Source organism: Miniopterus natalensis, chromosome 18 (genome assembly GCF_054644295.1).
Source record: "Miniopterus natalensis isolate mMinNat1 chromosome 18, mMinNat1.hap1, whole genome shotgun sequence".
In the NCBI taxonomy this organism is placed as follows: Eukaryota; Metazoa; Chordata; class Mammalia; order Chiroptera; family Miniopteridae; genus Miniopterus; species Miniopterus natalensis.
Window position 1 is genome coordinate 20,179,335 of NC_142098.1, and position 17,129 is coordinate 20,196,463.

At 46.3% G+C, this 17,129-nt stretch overlaps 1 protein-coding gene across 2 annotated transcripts in view; it reads left to right on the forward strand.

The window, feature by feature from the left end:
* MAF (MAF bZIP transcription factor) overlaps positions 1-17,129 on the forward strand; it is a 131,423-nt gene that overhangs the window by 91,329 nt on the left and 22,965 nt on the right. The window contains exon 3 of one of the 2 annotated variants that reach the window (XR_015716029.1): positions 8,768-8,974. The exons of the other annotated variant lie outside the window; for it this stretch is intronic. The gene's annotated coding sequence lies outside the window, so the exon portion shown is untranslated. Of the gene's footprint in view, positions 1-8,767; positions 8,975-17,129 lie in introns of those variants that run through there. 2 annotated transcript variants of the gene reach the window in all.

Here is a 17,129-nt window from a genome sequence, read left to right on the forward strand (position 1 = left end):
AGCATCTTCCAGTTGTGATAACCAAAAATGCCTCCAGACAATGCCAATTGTTCTGTGTGGGACAAAACCGTCCCCTGTTGAGAACCACTGACATACAGAGAGTTTAAGTAAACAACTTTAAAATGGGATGAGGGGTCTAAGTAGAAGTAGAAGACTGTCTGTCAGGAGAGAAACAGATGTCTTCCAGGGATGACCTCCTGTGGGGAGAAACAGTCAGAGGTAAGAGCTGCCCTGGAGTGTGACAAAGTCAGGCCTGCTGAGACGGAAGGCGCTATATTAATCCATCATTGGACCAGCCAATTTATCTGAAATTACCTTCTAAATTATCAGTGTCCCTCACTAGATAGTAAAGCTATGAGATCAGGGACTTGGTCCCTCTAGGTGACTATAGTATTCCCAGAACCTGGAGCAGTACCAGTCGCCAAATCCTGGTTCTGTAAATGGAAGAATGAATGAATCTGGACAACTTCCTTCTAAAGAGTCCACCATGATCTTTGCCCATCATTTCATCACACTCTCTTATTTCTCCCTCTTTGCCTCTCTGGCCTTTTCTCTCTTCCCATCTGTACCAAAACACACACACACACAATCAAATACACTAATGTTCCTACGAACGGACACACATACTCACAAACACACCAGCAGGAAATTAGAAGTAAAGACCAAAAACATGTCTTTAACTCGGCGTTCTGAGAAAATCAACCATAGCGAGCCCAACAACAGATTCCAGGGACGCAGACTGTACCGAAAATATCAACCAGTCTTTGAGCCTCCTGGCATCTCCTGATTTGTCACAAGTTGAAGCCTTGCTGCCCTCACCACAAGGTCACCAGAAGTTCTGCTTTCAGGCCAGGAAGCTGTGTGACCCTTTGCATTCAGCATAATTCACTTTACCATCACATCTGTAGTGAAAAATAACTTTGAAAGGCCACTCCCTCCTCCCCCACTCTGTGGTCATGAAGCCCATAGAAAGTGGTTCCAGTCTCTTGGCAAAGATTATTAAAGACTGGCAGAGCCAGCAGAGGCGCAGTTCAGAAAACATAATCTTTCATTTACCCAGATAAATATGATACTTGCTACATAAATTTGAGGCCACTTTGTTAAATACTTTATAGGCTGTACTACACCCAAAAGACCGTAACTGCCTTTAGATTGAGGACAATGATTGGGAAAGAGCAAACCAGGCAAATAAATAAATTATATGTATTTATTTATTTTTAACAGGCTTTTCTAGACAGGCCACAAGGCCTTTCTCAGGTAACACACACTTGGCAACCTAAAATAAAAAGTGACCTCTTGCTCGGAAACAACTGAACTCCGGTTCATTTACCTCCTGGGTCGCAGCCGAACGTCTGTCCCTCTGCCATTCTTGGTGAAACACAGGAAGCTCGGCCCCAGTGGCTGCTGGGCTAAATCAAAGCATCCCCGTGTGTGTTTTTTAAAACTCTGCATAGAGGAACTGTTACAAATTATCAGGCAAAGTCTAATCAATGTGTAGAGCCAACCCCCAAACAGTATTTGAGCTGAAGGAGGGACCAAGGCATCCATGGGAACCACGTGCCACCCCACATCGGGGACTGAGGCTAAGAAAGCAGAGTTCAGAATTCTTCCCAAATGCCAGCTGGTCTCCTGTGATTAGGGTTATTATGATGTCTTAGGACTTATAAAGTCTCTGAGGAAACTTCTTAATCTTTACAGGCCCCTTTGCTCTTCTCATTTCCCCCAGATAACATTTATTGAACATTTTCTATGTGTCAGCTTGTTCTAAACACTTTACAAGACCATAATGTTACCTAAAATGCTATGAGCTACTCTCGCCGTGCGTGTTTTACAGATAAATAATTAAGACCCGGGGCGTGGAAGTAAATCCCAAAGTTAACACGGCCATTCAGCGGTGACAGTGGGACTTAAATCCAGGTCGTCTCCCGTCACAGCCCACACTCTTTCCATTACAGCTGCGTGTTTTAGCAGGTGCCAGTGTCCCATGGGGCTCACTCCTCACTCTCACACGGGCCCTCCAGGCGCCTCCGCAGCTTCAGCCCTTGCCCCCGGGACAGTCGCCCCCTAACAATATCAGTTGTACTCCAAGCACCTACCTCAGCTCGGGGGTTTTTGCACCAGCTTACAGCTGCTATTGCATTTGGGCCACACCTTTTCAGGCCACACAACTCACAGTCAGCCTTGTGACATTTGGCTCTGATTTAGGAATGTGAGCCCCTTGAAGGCAGAGGCCAGCCAGAGACATCTTTACCTTCCTGTTGTACTTGGGCTTGGTACCTGGTCCAGGGCAGGCATCCAAGCAAGGGCTGTCCATGGATTGAATGGAGTGAACCAGGGAATAGATGAGTCAGTCTCAGAAACATTCCTTATTAGCTGAGTGATCTTGGTCCAGTATTTCAACCTCTCTATGCCTCAGTTCCTCCAATCACAGAACTGGGATAATAGTTGTGCAATGGTCTTGGATTCTTCAGACCTTGCTATCAATGGGTAGAGGGTGGATGGATGGATAGATGGACGGATGGTTGAGTGGGTAGATGAATATTCCTATTGATGAGCGAGTGAATGAACAGATAAAGAAGTTATTTAATGGTATCACTTTATTATGTAATTAATTTTAAAAAATATTCTTCCATCACTGACTAAAGCTACCATCCATTCACACACTAAATCACGTGACCCAAATACAAATGACCCCTCAGAAAACAATCACATAACAGTAACTTTTGCAGCCCTAGGACTAGCATGAAGCCTCCCTCTGGTCAGTCTTTTTCCCAAACACTCTTTCCAGAAAGAAAAAGAAAGGGAAGGGTTGAAAGCTGAGGGAAGGAAAGGGGAAGGGAGTGGAGGGAAGGGAGAGAAGGGAACAGAACAGAACACACATGCCCTCACACTCCGATAAGTGACTTAGCACTGCACCCTCCTTTTAAAAATGCTGTCACTTCACCTAAGGCTCTACCCTCGCCCGTCACCTCCCCGGGGGCAGTCCACAGGTCTGAGGTCTTGCTTTGCGGAAGGTGGTGAAGACAAGATCTTGAGCTCCCAGTCACTCTGCCTTTAACTTCATCTGTCACCTCGGTAGCACTCGTATGTAAAGGCCTGCTGATGGAGGGGTGCTGAGCAGAAGGAGGGGCCGCTGAAGGTTTCTTCTCTAACTTATTAGAGCCACCCCTTACCTGCCTTGGATTTCTCACCTGTGGCTAAAAGACCTAGCCTGCCCTGAAAACCTAGACCCTCCTGTTGTGACACTCTCCGGGCCCCCAGATTTCTTCAGCCCCTCCCTGGCTCCTCCGTATCAGCTGAGTAATCTCCCCAAGCGTTCTGACACACAGCTGCAAGAGATGAAAACTGTACTGTTGATAGATGAAACTTTGGATAAGATTACATGGTTTTGAATATCTTGATGACATATTTGTCTGAAAAGTCTTTTAGAGGACGGCCTAATATAAATGCACGGAAATGTTTCTAATGACTAGCATTTGTCTACAGACTTCGTTGGAGAAATTAGCATTCATGTGTCTCGGAGATGTCATTTGCATTTGTATGTGGGGACCAACTTTTGAATAATCATTTCTTCCAGCCCAGAAGAGTTAACTATTTACTCTGAACACAGGCTGGTTTCTTTCTCAGGCTATCTGGCTGGGTCTGTGGTGTCCAGAAATAGGTAACGAGGCTCTAGGCATGTATCCCACTGCTCCAGGACCACTGGAACCTCCTAAGTTGTCCTGTGATACCATTTGGACCAGCAAATATTTACTTGGCTTTGCTCCTCCCTGCCTTCATACACCTAGCTGTTGTAATCACCTCCCCTGTCCCAGGAGTTTCTACAAACTCCAGGCCCATGAGATTAAAGCCTGAGACCTATCTGGTCACAAGGAGACTTGGAATTCTCCCCATAATAACACTGATTGCATTAGAAACCCTTGGAAAGCAGCAGCTAGAATACAGGCAGCATGGGTCCCTTTCCCTTAGGCAGTTTCTTAGAGGTCTATTGGCTGAAGGCCAGGGTCATTTTCCTGGTCCAATTTTGCATTAAGTACAAGAAGAAAAGGCCTGGATAAAGTCAAGCAAAGCTAAGTTCTAACAAGACTCTTATCTGTTCTGTGATATCCAGGAAGAAAATTAATCTCTTTAGGCATAATTTTTTTTATCGATAATTTGAGGAGGTAATTCCATCAATTGCCCAGCATTAAGAAGACAGGAGTTGATCTTATATGCAAAATCCCAGGACTTGGCACACAGCCTATATTCAATAAATGTTACTTTCCTGCCCTGGCTCCCCAACATTTCCCAGTGCTGGCTTCAGGATGAAGTTCATTTGGGAGAGTTTTGTGGAGGGTCTTTTTATTTGGGAGTAGCCAGATAGGTATGGGATTCATTCAGTGTGTGAGCTCTGGGTCTCCAGTAAAATTCCTTGGCACCTTTATTCTCTGAGGTTTTACCAGTAGTGTCAGAAGTAACCCTCAGACTGTTCTGCCTGAGTGGCTGACTCTGGAGGCGGAAGGCCCAAGGTCGGGTTTGGCCCGCAGCCCAGCTCTGCTCTGGGACCCAGCACGGTTCGTTTCATAAATGCCCAATAAATGCACTGATGAGAGTTCAGAAATCTTGCCAGCACCATCCTGCCTCCTCCTAGAATGTGGAACAGGAACATTGATAGTCTCCGTTCCAAGAGATAGGTATCTTTCATAATGAGATAGAAGATGAACTCCAGCAGGAACAACAATCGCGACATTTCTGGAGCCCTCACTCCAGGCCAGACTTGGTGTTGAGTGCAAATGGTGCCGCCTGACTCAGACCACAACAGGCCCCCAGCCCTCAGCTGCCACCTCCCATCTCAACAGGCAACTGGGTGCAGGTGGGAGGAGATGGCTTGGAAGGCCTGGGACTGTTCATCAAGGATGCCTACAGCTAGGCATCTCCATCTGCTACTCCTCTCACTCAGTATACCCCTGCTCTGTTTTGTTTTGAAGCATGAGTGGCTCATTTCTCCCAGAAATCTCCCCTGAACCTCTAGAGTTGGGGATGTGTGCCCTGAAACTGGCTGGAGTCAACCTTTCAGAGGCTCCAAGAACTGGAAAATGATGGTAGTCCTACATGTATTTAAATATGAAAACAACCCTGGCTGGGGTAGTTCAGTGGTTCAGCATTGACCCATGAAAAAGGAGGTTAGGGCTCTATTCCTGGTCAGGGCACATGCTCTGGTTTGGGGCTGGATCCCTGATAGGGGGACTGCAGGAGGCAGCCAGTTGATGTTTCGATCTCACATCGATGTTTCTTACCCCCTCCTCTCCCCCCCCCCACTCCTTCTTCTTTCTCTAAAAATCAAATTTTAAAAGTCTTTAAATAAAAAATAAAAACGGAAACAATGTTAGACTGGAAAAGTAGTAAAAAGAGGCTAAAACATTCCCGCAATCATGACTTCGATTTGTGTTTTAAATTGCTGTCAACAGAAATATATTTCCCTGGGGTGCGGAAACAGTTGCTTTGCTGATCCCTTGAGCCTGCGCTCTGGGTGACGCACCTTGGCACAGGCGCTGGGGCCCGTGCTTCCATCTATATCACAGGACATGTTACCCTCCATTGTAATCACAGGCCTGCACCCACCTGAAACCCCCTGGAGGGCAGGCTTTGGTGTTGAGCACAGGGTCTGACACAGAGGTGTTCAGTGAGTGTCTCCGGGATGGTAACAGTGTTCCCTCAATTTGCTGGTGTGTCCCAACCTGAAAATGACTCTCTCTCCCCCGCTCTCTCTCTTTCAATGGTGCTGGCAAGGAGGAAGGGAGGGTTGAAACCTGGTTTGCCCAAATTATTTGACCTGTTTCCATTTTTCGATGAGGCCCAGTGTGAGCACCCCGTCAAGCTCTCTGCTGCCATGTTACTATCTCAGATGATGCTATCTGGTGGCCCACATCTCGTGCCAGAGACAACGCCTGCTCCCAAAGATTCCCAGGCTGTGTCCCACCCTTTTCACATCTGTGGGGGCAGGTTGGGAGAGGCACAGCTGATTGTCCTTGAAGCCTGGAGTTTTCCATTTAACCACTACACCTTGAGAACATTTTTATGTGCCCCTTGCCACTCCAGAAACTCCGTGTTGGCATCCTGGGTGACTATTCTCTGACAAGCAGAACCTCAAGAAGGACCGCAGCATGCCCAGCCACTCCCAACACACATTTCCTAAGCACCAGAAAACTGCGCCTCGTCCTCAGGGCAGGAGCCGCTCAGGAAAATGGCACAGAATGTTCTAGCATCACTTTTCATTGTTATCTTGAAAGAAGCAAATGAGCTATGGATGTGGCCACTGCCACCTTTATTTTGACTGAGTTGATTGATCAACTGGGAAAACACATCGCTAAATAAATACACACACATGTATATACATATATAACTGATATGCATATGGCTTCCCCCTCCCTTTGTCACCAGTCATTTGTTTTAAATATCTACGGACCGTCTGCAAATCACGCAGTTGCAGTTCCTAACTGCACTACCATTGGGAGGAAAAATGCCCCCCCTTCATTCCGCACAGTCCCTTAAGGTAACTTATGTTCTTAGCATTTGGATCCTATGCTTTATTGGTGAGATGGAGACAATGACAAAACTGGCCCTGAGTGTTCATCATCAAAGTGTAACTCTCTGGAGCCCGCCTAGGAGGAAACCTAACCCGTCCCAGAGCTTAGAGCCTGGGCCCGGCCGTGAGAACAGCAGGCAGTGAGCGAGGCGCCGTGGATAAGGCAGAGACCCCCCCCCGAAGGGGCTGAGCCCTACAGGTGAGCCCCATCTGTAAGCGCCCGAGGAAGCTTCTGGAACATTCACGGGTGGGGATAACTGCAACAGCGCAAAAGACTGGGCGTGTGCTCTGAGCCTCTTTTCCCTCATTGGGTTTGGTGTTGGGTGCCCTTCTGTTGTGCACCCCTGCCCCGCCCTCACCTCCACTCTCCAGCTATTTTCTCTCAGCTCTGTGCTCCTGGGTCAGAACTACACAGACGGGTGAATGGATTCCCCAAGCCACCCGATTCCATTTGGGCCAGGCCTATGAGTAATAGTGGAGGTGGAAGGGGGGTTGTCTCCTGCCTCCCACCCTGTGGGGTCACTGTGGGCTGGTTGTGTCCCGTGACTGAAGGTTACAGCTAGAGTCCGGCTGTGCTGTCTACTCAACTGTCTCTCTTTCTCCCCTCGTTTCCTCTCTGGGTGGACCAAATAAATCACTATGAGTGTGCTTCTGCTGGGGTGCTTGGAGGAGGGCCACATGGAGTCCCCCTTATGGTTCTCCATTTCTCCCCTTAGACATAATCAGGGCTCGGTACAGACGATTGTGAATTCAGGAGTGAAAACTCTGGACCCCTGAGTCAAAGCCAAGATGTGCAAAAAGGCAGAGCTACCGTGTGACTTTGGGTCACATACATGTTTCCTTGGGGTCATCTGGCCCTCAAAGGATAGGAAGAATATAGGAAGATGATTTAGACCTGTCACGCAGTTAACCAGTGCGTGTGCTCCTGTTTGGTTAATGTAAGTGTAGGCTCCCCACAAACTGTGACGTGTGCATAGTTTTCTGTTCCTCTGCAGGATCTACCCCAGTGCACCTGAGAGCTTATGAAATGATAGCTGAGCAGCTACTGTTTGCCTTGTGATTTTTGAAGGAAGGCACAAGGCCGTCTTCTGGGGCTGTAAATAGGCAGACAAAGGGTGTCCACTCACATTTAAACTCCTAAACATAGAGAAGGAGTTACTTTGCCTAATTCTGAAATTATATCATAATTCTGCAAAGTCAAATCATATTTAAATAGATAATTCTAAAAGAAATAAACCTAAGGGGAGTGTGTTAGGTGCTAGAAATTGACTGCCTAAATGCCTTTGCTCTTGTCTGTGTCTAATACAGAGGCTGGTAAATCTAAAATAAATTTTTAAAAAATTTTGAAATCACTCTACTCTTGGAGCTAGGAATGGCCGTGCAACTCAGTTCTTGTGAATAAGATGTAAGTATTACAATGGCACCGTCAATTTTCCTTTTTTTTTTCTTTTTTTTTCTTTTTTCTGCTTGAAGTGTAGACATGATGGCTGGAACTTCAGCAGCTACCTTAGGAAGCTGAGGTGACAGTAAGAAGGAAACAACATGAAGATTGTTGAGATGGTGACCTTGATATTACTAAACTTCTGAACTAATGTGATCAACCAACCACTTACAGAATTGTGTGTGTGTGTGTGTGTGTGTGTGTGTGTATGTGAAAGAGAGAGAAAGAGAGAGAGGGGACATTCACCCTTCTTTATTTAATTGCTTATTTCTTTGTTAATTGGTTGTTCTGTTGCTTGCAGCCAAAGGCACTCCTGTTTGATACAGTGAATAAATGTCTCCAAAAAATAACTTGTTTTTCTCCAATAACCCATTTGCTTTGTACATTGAAATCTGTGGACCACAGACTTTCATTTTTAAGTGAGAAGACTCCATCAGGATTAATTTGAACCCAACTGACTCTAACCCTGCCTAATGCCCATAACCTCATTTCACCATCTTCTCAGCACCTCCTGGAGCTCCGTGAGAGCAGATGCCACGTTGACATTTATATTCCCAGACGCTAACACCACAGTTTTTGTCTAACTGGCATTCCATCAAAGCCTGAGGCTGGAAGCAAGGAAACAGGCTTCAGAAGGTCCAAAGAGGACATTAGCAGTAATTATCATTTATGGAGAGATTAATAGAGGCAAAGCATTTTCTAATCACTATCTCAGACACACTTTATCTCTACTAAACAAGTATTTTACCCCCATTTTACAGATGGAAATCCTGAAGCTCAGAGAGTTTTCACAATTTGACCAACATCCTGAGGCTTATGAATGATACAGAGAAAATGTGAACCCTGATCTCCCAGCTCTTGTGTGGATGTCTCCCTGCAAACCGAAAAACTCGGAGTGTAGAAACCACCCAGAGGAGTTGGTTTTTCTCATTTTAGCATCTGAAGATACCGGCAGAGCAGGCCAGGTGCCAACGTGCATTTCAGCAGACTCTGCATTACACCTTCAAAGTGGCGAGTGTTCAATCCATGGAGGCTCAGGGGGGGTGCTTTGGGGCTATTGAGAAAGTGGCTTTCCACTCTCTAATTTGCATGCTGGATGTCTATTGAAAGTTGCTATGGTGATCCGTTTGACCAGAAGTTTCCGCTGAATCATCCCAACACATACATAAAAACATAAATGTGGTTTGAGGACCCAGAGCCTGACAGCCGGGGGAGACGTCTCCCGTTTTCAGTTGTGACTCACTCGTGGTCATGCGTGGGCCCATCTCTGAGGAAAGCGAAAGCTCTGCGGGCAGGTGTCGCTCCCTGGAGAGGTGGGACACATTGAAATTGCCTCTGGGCGACCTGAAGATGGAAGAGCACGTGAGGGCCCGCACCTGGGCAGTGCCCTGCTGCACGGGGTCTGTCCAAAGCTGCTTGGAGACCCCTCAAGGCCCAGGCTGCGCAAGCCCCTGGAGCTGAAGGAAGTGGGAGGAGGGAGAGGGGGTCCTGGGCAGCAGGAGGAAAGCCAGCGCAGGGGCCTGCTGTCCGGTGGCTGCTGTAACCCTGCTCTAGAGGACCTGCTGATGGGACTCGGTGACAAGGGAGCGTGGGACTTGGAGCGGACAGGCTTGGGTTCGAATCTTCCCCTCTCGCTGCAGCACTGGCTGCAGGCCTTGGCGAGTTCCTGAACATTGCCATTGACTTCTCTAGGCACAGACATGCAGGAAAGAATGTCTCGTGTGGCTTTAAAACATTAATGCGCATCACGGAGCCTAACCGAGAGGCACGTGGTACAGCCTCAGTGAGTTTTGCTTTCTTTCTTTCCTCTCTTCAACAGAGAGACCCAGCCAAATGACACCGCTGCTCCTGGCTGTGAACCAGGAGGCTGTACGCAAACAGTTAATTGAACAATGATATAAATCTATATAGATAGATATATAGACACATAAAGATTTAGAGCTTTGGAAGTAAACATTGCTTGGCATTTGATCTTCAGTTGATATATGTACTGTACATGGGCCTGCATATGGGTATCTTTATAGATAAACAAATGTAGATATCTAGGGAAAGAGTCATCTAAGGAGCATTTTTATTTATTTATTTATTTATTTATTTATTTATTTTGCTACTTGGAGACATCTGAGTGAGGCCAATGGATGGGGGGGGTGGGGGTTGTTTGGGTCAGGAATGTGGAAGAATTGTCAAAGGAAAAATATCCAGGGCAGACAGAATGCTGTTTAAGGAAAGATGTAGTTCAAACTGACATGGATTTTTGAAACTGTGTAACCCATTACAGTAGCAAGAGTGTGGAAGGAGAGATTCAACATTTCTAGAAAATACTTTTTCATAGCAAAGCCCTAAAATATTTATACCTTTTAGCCTATGTATGAGCCCGGCTTCTCTAGAGAAAGATTTTATATATATAATCTTTCTGAATAATATATATATCTTATTGAATAATCTTGTCTATATATGTGTGTGTGTGTGTGTGTGTGTGTGTGTGTGTGTGTGTGTATATGGAGATTTATTGTGAGGAACTAGCTCACATGGGTATGGAGGCTGAGAAGTCCCCCTACCTGCTGTCTGCAACCTGGAGACCCAGGAGAGCGGTGGTGTCATTCAGTTGGAGTCCAGAAGCCTGAGGACCCTGGGAACCAATTATGTGCAACCCAGTCTGAGGGTAGAAGATGTTGTCATAGTTCACACATTGAGACAGAAAAGAGAGGGAGCGAATTCCTTCTTCCCTGCCTTTTGTTCTGTCCAGATCCTCAATGGACTTGGTGGGGCCCACTGCATTGGGAGAACCATCTACTTTACTGAGCCCACGAGTCAAATGCTCACCTCATCCAGAATCACCCTCGCAGACACACTCAGAAAGACTGTTTGCTCTGGACACCACAACCAAGGCCTGCTCAAGCTGACAAGTAAAATTAACCATCATAGCCTAGTAACCCCAATTTTTTATATTTATCTTAGAGAAATGATCAGATATTCAGCAATGGTACAAGGATATAGGTTAGAATATGTATATTACTGGAAGAATGGAAAGGATTTTAATGCCCCCAAATAAGCAAAATAATCAATTAAATTATTTTATAATCACATAATTAAATTTTATGTGGCCAATAAAGACATGCTTTCAAAGAGTACTCAATGGCCTGGAAGAGTACCGATGGCATATTACAAAGTAAAAAGTTGGGTACAAAAAGTAGATTCAGTCTGCTCCCAACTCCATTAAAAATATTTTCAGTTATATACTTGCATATTTGTGTATATATCTTTGTGTATTCATTACAGAAGAATAAATTAGAGGAGAACACTCTTAACAACCACTGTTTTTATGTTGTCTGAACTTCACTCTTTCTCCTTTTTGCATTCTCTAAAGTTTCTGTAATGAGCAAAAAATATTATCATAATCAGAAAAAGAAGAGAGAGATAAGATTTACAAAAGTGCTCAGGAAGTCAAGCTTTAGAATTCTGGTCGTTTTTCTTTAGCATAATCTTTCTTTCCAATGCAGTTGGCTCTGCTCCCCAAAAGGTGAGGCCAGCAGCAGCCACAGAGGGTCAGGAAAAGGGGCTTTGATGAGTGGCCTCTGACCCCAAGCACAGGACAGTGAAGAGACAGCCAGGTGGATGCTGCAGGCAGGGATTCGTCGCCACGCTGAATGACAGCTGTCAGAGGACGGCACAGAGGGTGGGGTAGCCTCTGGAAGACTCGGGGCATGTGGCACGTGGCAGTGACTACTGTCACTTTGGACCTTTGGGGGTGCATCTTGGACAGTGAAAAAAGATTAAAAACTAGAAGCTCCCAACATCCTGACCTTAATCTCATCCCAATTTTCTCCCCTTTGATGGCACCTCCATTTCCACGCCCCTCCCCTCTTCTCTGTGGCCCCTTGTCTGTGTTGCCTGCAGGCTCACCTTGCTCTTGGGTCCAGGGCTGCTTCCACTCACACTGGAGTTCTATACGGGACAGCCGCGGTCCCCTCTTCTTCCTAATATTGCATGCCCCTGATTCACAGTGCCAGAGGGCGACGGGGAGAGAGTGAGCATAGTTGCACTCACCCCGGTGATTTCTGAGGCCCCCAGGACTGAAGTTGTGTGGACAGATAGAAAGACATCAGCGCCGCAGTCAGGAGAGCTGGGTTTGCATCTGTCTCCGCCTTCCTTACAAGCTGTGTGGGCTTGAATAGGTATCTTCTCTGAATTTCAGTTTCTTGACCTATATCGAAAAGATAAAAACATACAGCTTACGGGCTTATCATGGGAATGAAATGAGTCTGTTAGCAGCAGTAATGATGAGAGCTGTAATCGTTTTCTGCTGCTGCCTGACGGATACCACAAACTTAGCACTGAAAACAGTACCCACTGCTGTATCACAGTCTGCAGGTTTGAAGTCTGAGTGGGCTCAGTTGGGTTCTCTGCAAAGGGGCCCATCCAAGGTCAAAATCAAGGTGCCATCTGGGCTGAGCTCCTAACTGGAGGCCCTGGGGGAGACTCTGCTTTCCGGCTCATTCAAACTGTTGGCAGAATTAATTTCTCTGTAGCTGTGGGATTGAGGTCCCCATTTTCTTGCTGGCTGTCGGCTGTCGCGGTGGAGTGGGTGGGGACACTCTCAGCTCCTGGAGCACACCTGCATTCCTTGTCACATGCCCCTACACTCCGAAGCCAGCAGCCGCCGCTCAGGCCCTTCTTGTGCCCTGAATCTCCCTGACTTTCCCTCCTGGTGCCAAATGGAGAAGACCCTCCACTTTCAAAGATGAAATTAAAGATGGTGCACGTACGTCGCTCAGAACGGTGCTTGGCATATAGTCGTCGATGATCGACCGAGGGCAACTTTGGGGACAAATACAGCGCACCATACATAGAAGGTTTTAAATAGACTCGCGTGGAAAAAATGAGTGAATAAAAGCATGAATGAATGAGCAAATGGGAGAAACAAAGCACAGCGATGAAGGTAGGAGTCCCTATTTTGGAAGATAGAGGCAACCAGCGGAGGACCTTTCCAGCAGTGAGGGGACTTTCTGATATGAATTCCATCAATCCACGCGAAGTGAGGATTCAGATAATACGGCTACTTACTAAGGTTTCATCCCTCAGCGTGAGAGCGCCTGGGGTGCCCCCTCTGAGCCTGGCTTCTCTGCTCGGAGCACATGCAGCCCCGAGGCCCCAGGAAGTCCTACTAGCATTTAGAACCAAAGGAGGAAACATTTGTGTCTAAGAAGCACTTTCCCCTTAAGCTTCCAGTTGCTCTTGGGATCCTTATGTTCCTCCGACACAGATTCTGCGTTGAGCACCCAGCGACCTTCCCACCAAGGACAGGGGCAAGGGGGCAGAAGCTGGTGGGGTTCTGGCTGGAGGGAAGATGGCCATTATGCCCCCCGGGGCTCAAATGTCTGTAATCTTAATAGTTGTCTGAGCATTATCGAATCATTATGAGCAGCTCTAATTCCTGCAAAACAACCCAGGTACCAAAGAGAAAACTAAAATGAAACCTGGTATCTGGTGGATGCAGGCAAGCACCCCCGGCTTCCAGACCTCCTCCAGAGAGTTTGTATTACTTCCTGGGAATGTTCTAGCATTGAGATTTAATTAAACACTTAATATACATCATGCAGATTTATTAATCCTGCCCAGGGGAAGAAGATGATTCTTGTATTTGGACATCTCCAACTAAAATGATTCGCATATTTGCCGGGGTTACTAATGGGGCCTCAGGTCGCACCCCGCCAAGTTTGAAGGGCGCTGCACGAGCTGGGAAGCATCCTGAATTGGAAAGTCTCAGAGCAATTGTGTTAATTTCTGCTTCTCAGACTCAGGCCTCAGAGGAGGCTGTGGGAGGTGCAAGCTGTTGACATTAGCATGAAGCACTTACAAATGTACCCTTATCATAGGGTCTCTTCCTCTGATCATGTGTCCCCCTTCCTGTTACTATGGCTCTCCTCTAAAGTCCTGATCTTTTGGAAAGGATGAGCCAAGCCCCCAGAAAAATACTTTATAAAAATGACTCCCTAAGGTGTCAAGGTCATGCTACTGGCCTGGCCCAGGATGGCTGGGAATCCCATTAAGTTGATATTGACCAAAATTCTGGAAAAATGAGTAATCTGGTAAATCAAGTATTCTTACTAACTGTAGATTTATCATGAACTCTTTCAGATTCCAACTTTATTGTTAAAATGTCTCCTAAATTCATATGGGCCTTATTTCCTACCTTATTAAAGGGATTTGGGTAAAAATCTTTCTCTGGTGAGTAGGGACTGGAAATACCCTTGGCTATTTTCAGCACCCAATATTCATTAAACAAGACAAGAGCTATAGAACAGTGGTTCTCAACTGGATGTTTCTTTACCCCCACCCCCAATCCCCCACCCCCAAAGGACTTTGGCAATGTCTGGATGTATTTTTGTTTGTTATAACAGAGGAGGTGAGGAGATTGCTGCTGGCGTCCAGTGGGTGGAGACTAGAGATGCATAAATATGTCCTACAACTCACAGGACAGCCTCCACCACAAAGAATTATATAATCCCAAATGTCAGTAATGCTGAGGTTGAGAAACACCCATATAGAGGTAGGAGAGGGTCTGTAGTACAGGTTTTATATTAGGTGATCGCCTAGGAGAGATTCAAAAGAAACAAAAACCTGTTTGATATGAGAATCCAGTGGGGACTCTGCCATCGACCAGCGGTGTGGCCTTGAGCGTGTTACCATATTGAATGCATTGACTTCAGTGTATCGCTCCTTCATTTGGCCAGCTTTGTGAAGAAGGGCATGCTCTAATCCAGGCAGAGGGGACAAAGTGCAGGCTGTGTGCAAGGGCTCGATGCAGGAGAGCCGGTGTCCGAGGAGGGCCAGAGCGACTGGAAGATACTAAGAGGGAGGGAGAAGCAGAGAGGCCCTTCCCGACCGCCTGGGCCGGAGATGGGCGCTGCGGCATCATTCTGGGGTAATGAGCTGCTTCAGGCAGTGCGTAACAAGTACCACGACCCAGCTTATGCTCCAAGTACTCTGTCCTTGCTGTTCACTGTGAAGTTCTAAAGGTGTCCCTTGGATGGTAGGCTTTGCTCCCCGATGCTCTAGTTGGAGGCCTGGCAGGTAGGACGGGAAACTCTGGGGGCAAAGAAAACACTCAAGAGGCCATTGTATGGTCTTAAGGAAAAAAATTTAAAAAGGTGGGAAACAGGCAGTTCCTCAAACAACTAAACATTGTGTTCTCAGATGACCCAGCCATTCTGCTCCTGGATATATACCCAACACAAATGAAAATACATGGCTATACAACAGCTTATATACAGCTGTTCAGAGCAGTACCATTCATACGGTCAAAAGGTGGAGGTGAGTCCGATGTTCATCAACAGACGAATAAACAAACAAAATGTGGTCGATCTATACGGTGGAATATTACCAAGCCATGAAAAAGGAACAAAGTACTGGTTCATGCTACAATATGGATGAAGTGAAATAAGCCAGACATAAAGGACTACATTTTCTATTATTCCATTTATATGAAATGTCCAGAATTGGCAAATCTGTAGACATAGGAAATAAGATTGGTGATTACTGGGAACTGGAGAGAGGGAGAAATGAAGAGTGACTGCTAATGGGTACAGTTTTGGGGAGAGGGGATGAAAATTCTCTGGAATTGAAGAGTGGTGATGGTTGCACAACTTTGTGACTGTATTTAAAAAACATGAAATCATACACTTTAAATGGTTCCATTGTTGATTATCTGAATTATTTCTCAATAAAGTTTTTTTAAAAAAAGGTGATGAACGCACAAAAATGCTTGGGGATAGACTGAGGATGGACTCAAGATGGGACCCACAGACACTGGGGACAGATGTCATGTGAGGGAGGGAAAGAGGGCTGTGAAGGTTGGCTTCCTGGTACCTGAATTGATGTTGCTTCCATGGCATCAGTTCCTTTCGTGGCATCACCTTCACTAACCTCATGATGGTTTTCTCAAAATCTACCTCTTCTTTCTCATCGGCATGTCAAGGGGTAGGGAAGGGCTCTGGGGTAGGAGATTTGCTTTTTTTAGAGAAATCAAAAAACCTGCTTCTTGGTGACCTTTTTCTTCTTCATCGCCAGAAACCTTTGACCCCATGGATGCTGGGGCGCAGGCTCCGGTCAGCAGAGCCTCATGAGTGTGGCAGGTTTTTCATGGAAAGGATGTGGTGCGTTTCAGCGTGGACGGCTTCCCTCCCCGGGTCCTGCTCAGCGCACAGGGAGAGAATGGTGGTGCTTCCTTTACTTAGAAACTTATCTTCGCTTTTCGTACCCCTGCAACTGTGACTTCTGGTAAAGTCAGATGCAGAAAGAACAATGTTTCGTGCTGATGAGAAATGAAGATAGAAAAGACAAAAAAAAAAAAAAGAGACTCACAAACACAGAACACATAACTCATGAACATTAGGTAGCAAGTCCTCAACTCTTATTTATTTATTTTTTTTTGAGGATGCATTTTAATCTGGTTTCAAGGGTAGTGACAAGTAAGGAACACGCTTTTGTCTTCACAGGAGTGTCCAAGCCTGGGGCAGAAGTCACCTTTACTCACGGGATCCTGAGACAAGGAAATTCCCTCTGGCCCCAGGAGCCACCGAGAAGCACACGCTCTTACATTCTTAGCAACATCTAATTTCCGAAGTTATTCACTTTGCGTTTATCCATCCCTTTACCCACATAATAAACCACTTGCTACTGCTCTCATTTGGAGAGATGAACATCAGATGCCAACCCTGCTCCCAAAGAGCTCGAAGGCATCTGCAGAAAAAGACAGATCATAGTCAATGATAAACCCTCTAAGAGAAGTGATATGAAGGTGGGCACATGAAGATGATTAAGGTGGGCATGTTATGAAGATGCAAGTGGTCTTTTGCAGGTGCCCCCATAAAGTATGCTTTGGGGGTATTGGGAAGTAAAATAAGTGACTTGGATCATTATTTCCCTTTCGTATATTCCAACATCATCTGAAGCCTACCCTGGAATTAGACGACCTGGGGTTATTCTCTTGGGCTGCCTCGAGGCTTAGGTTAGACCTCAAGCCCAATCAACCAAAAGCCGTGCGGTTTCGGTGGCTCGGTGCCCTCCGCCAGCCCCCTCGCCGGCCCTGGCTTCCCATCAGGGGAGACGGAGAGGAGGCGG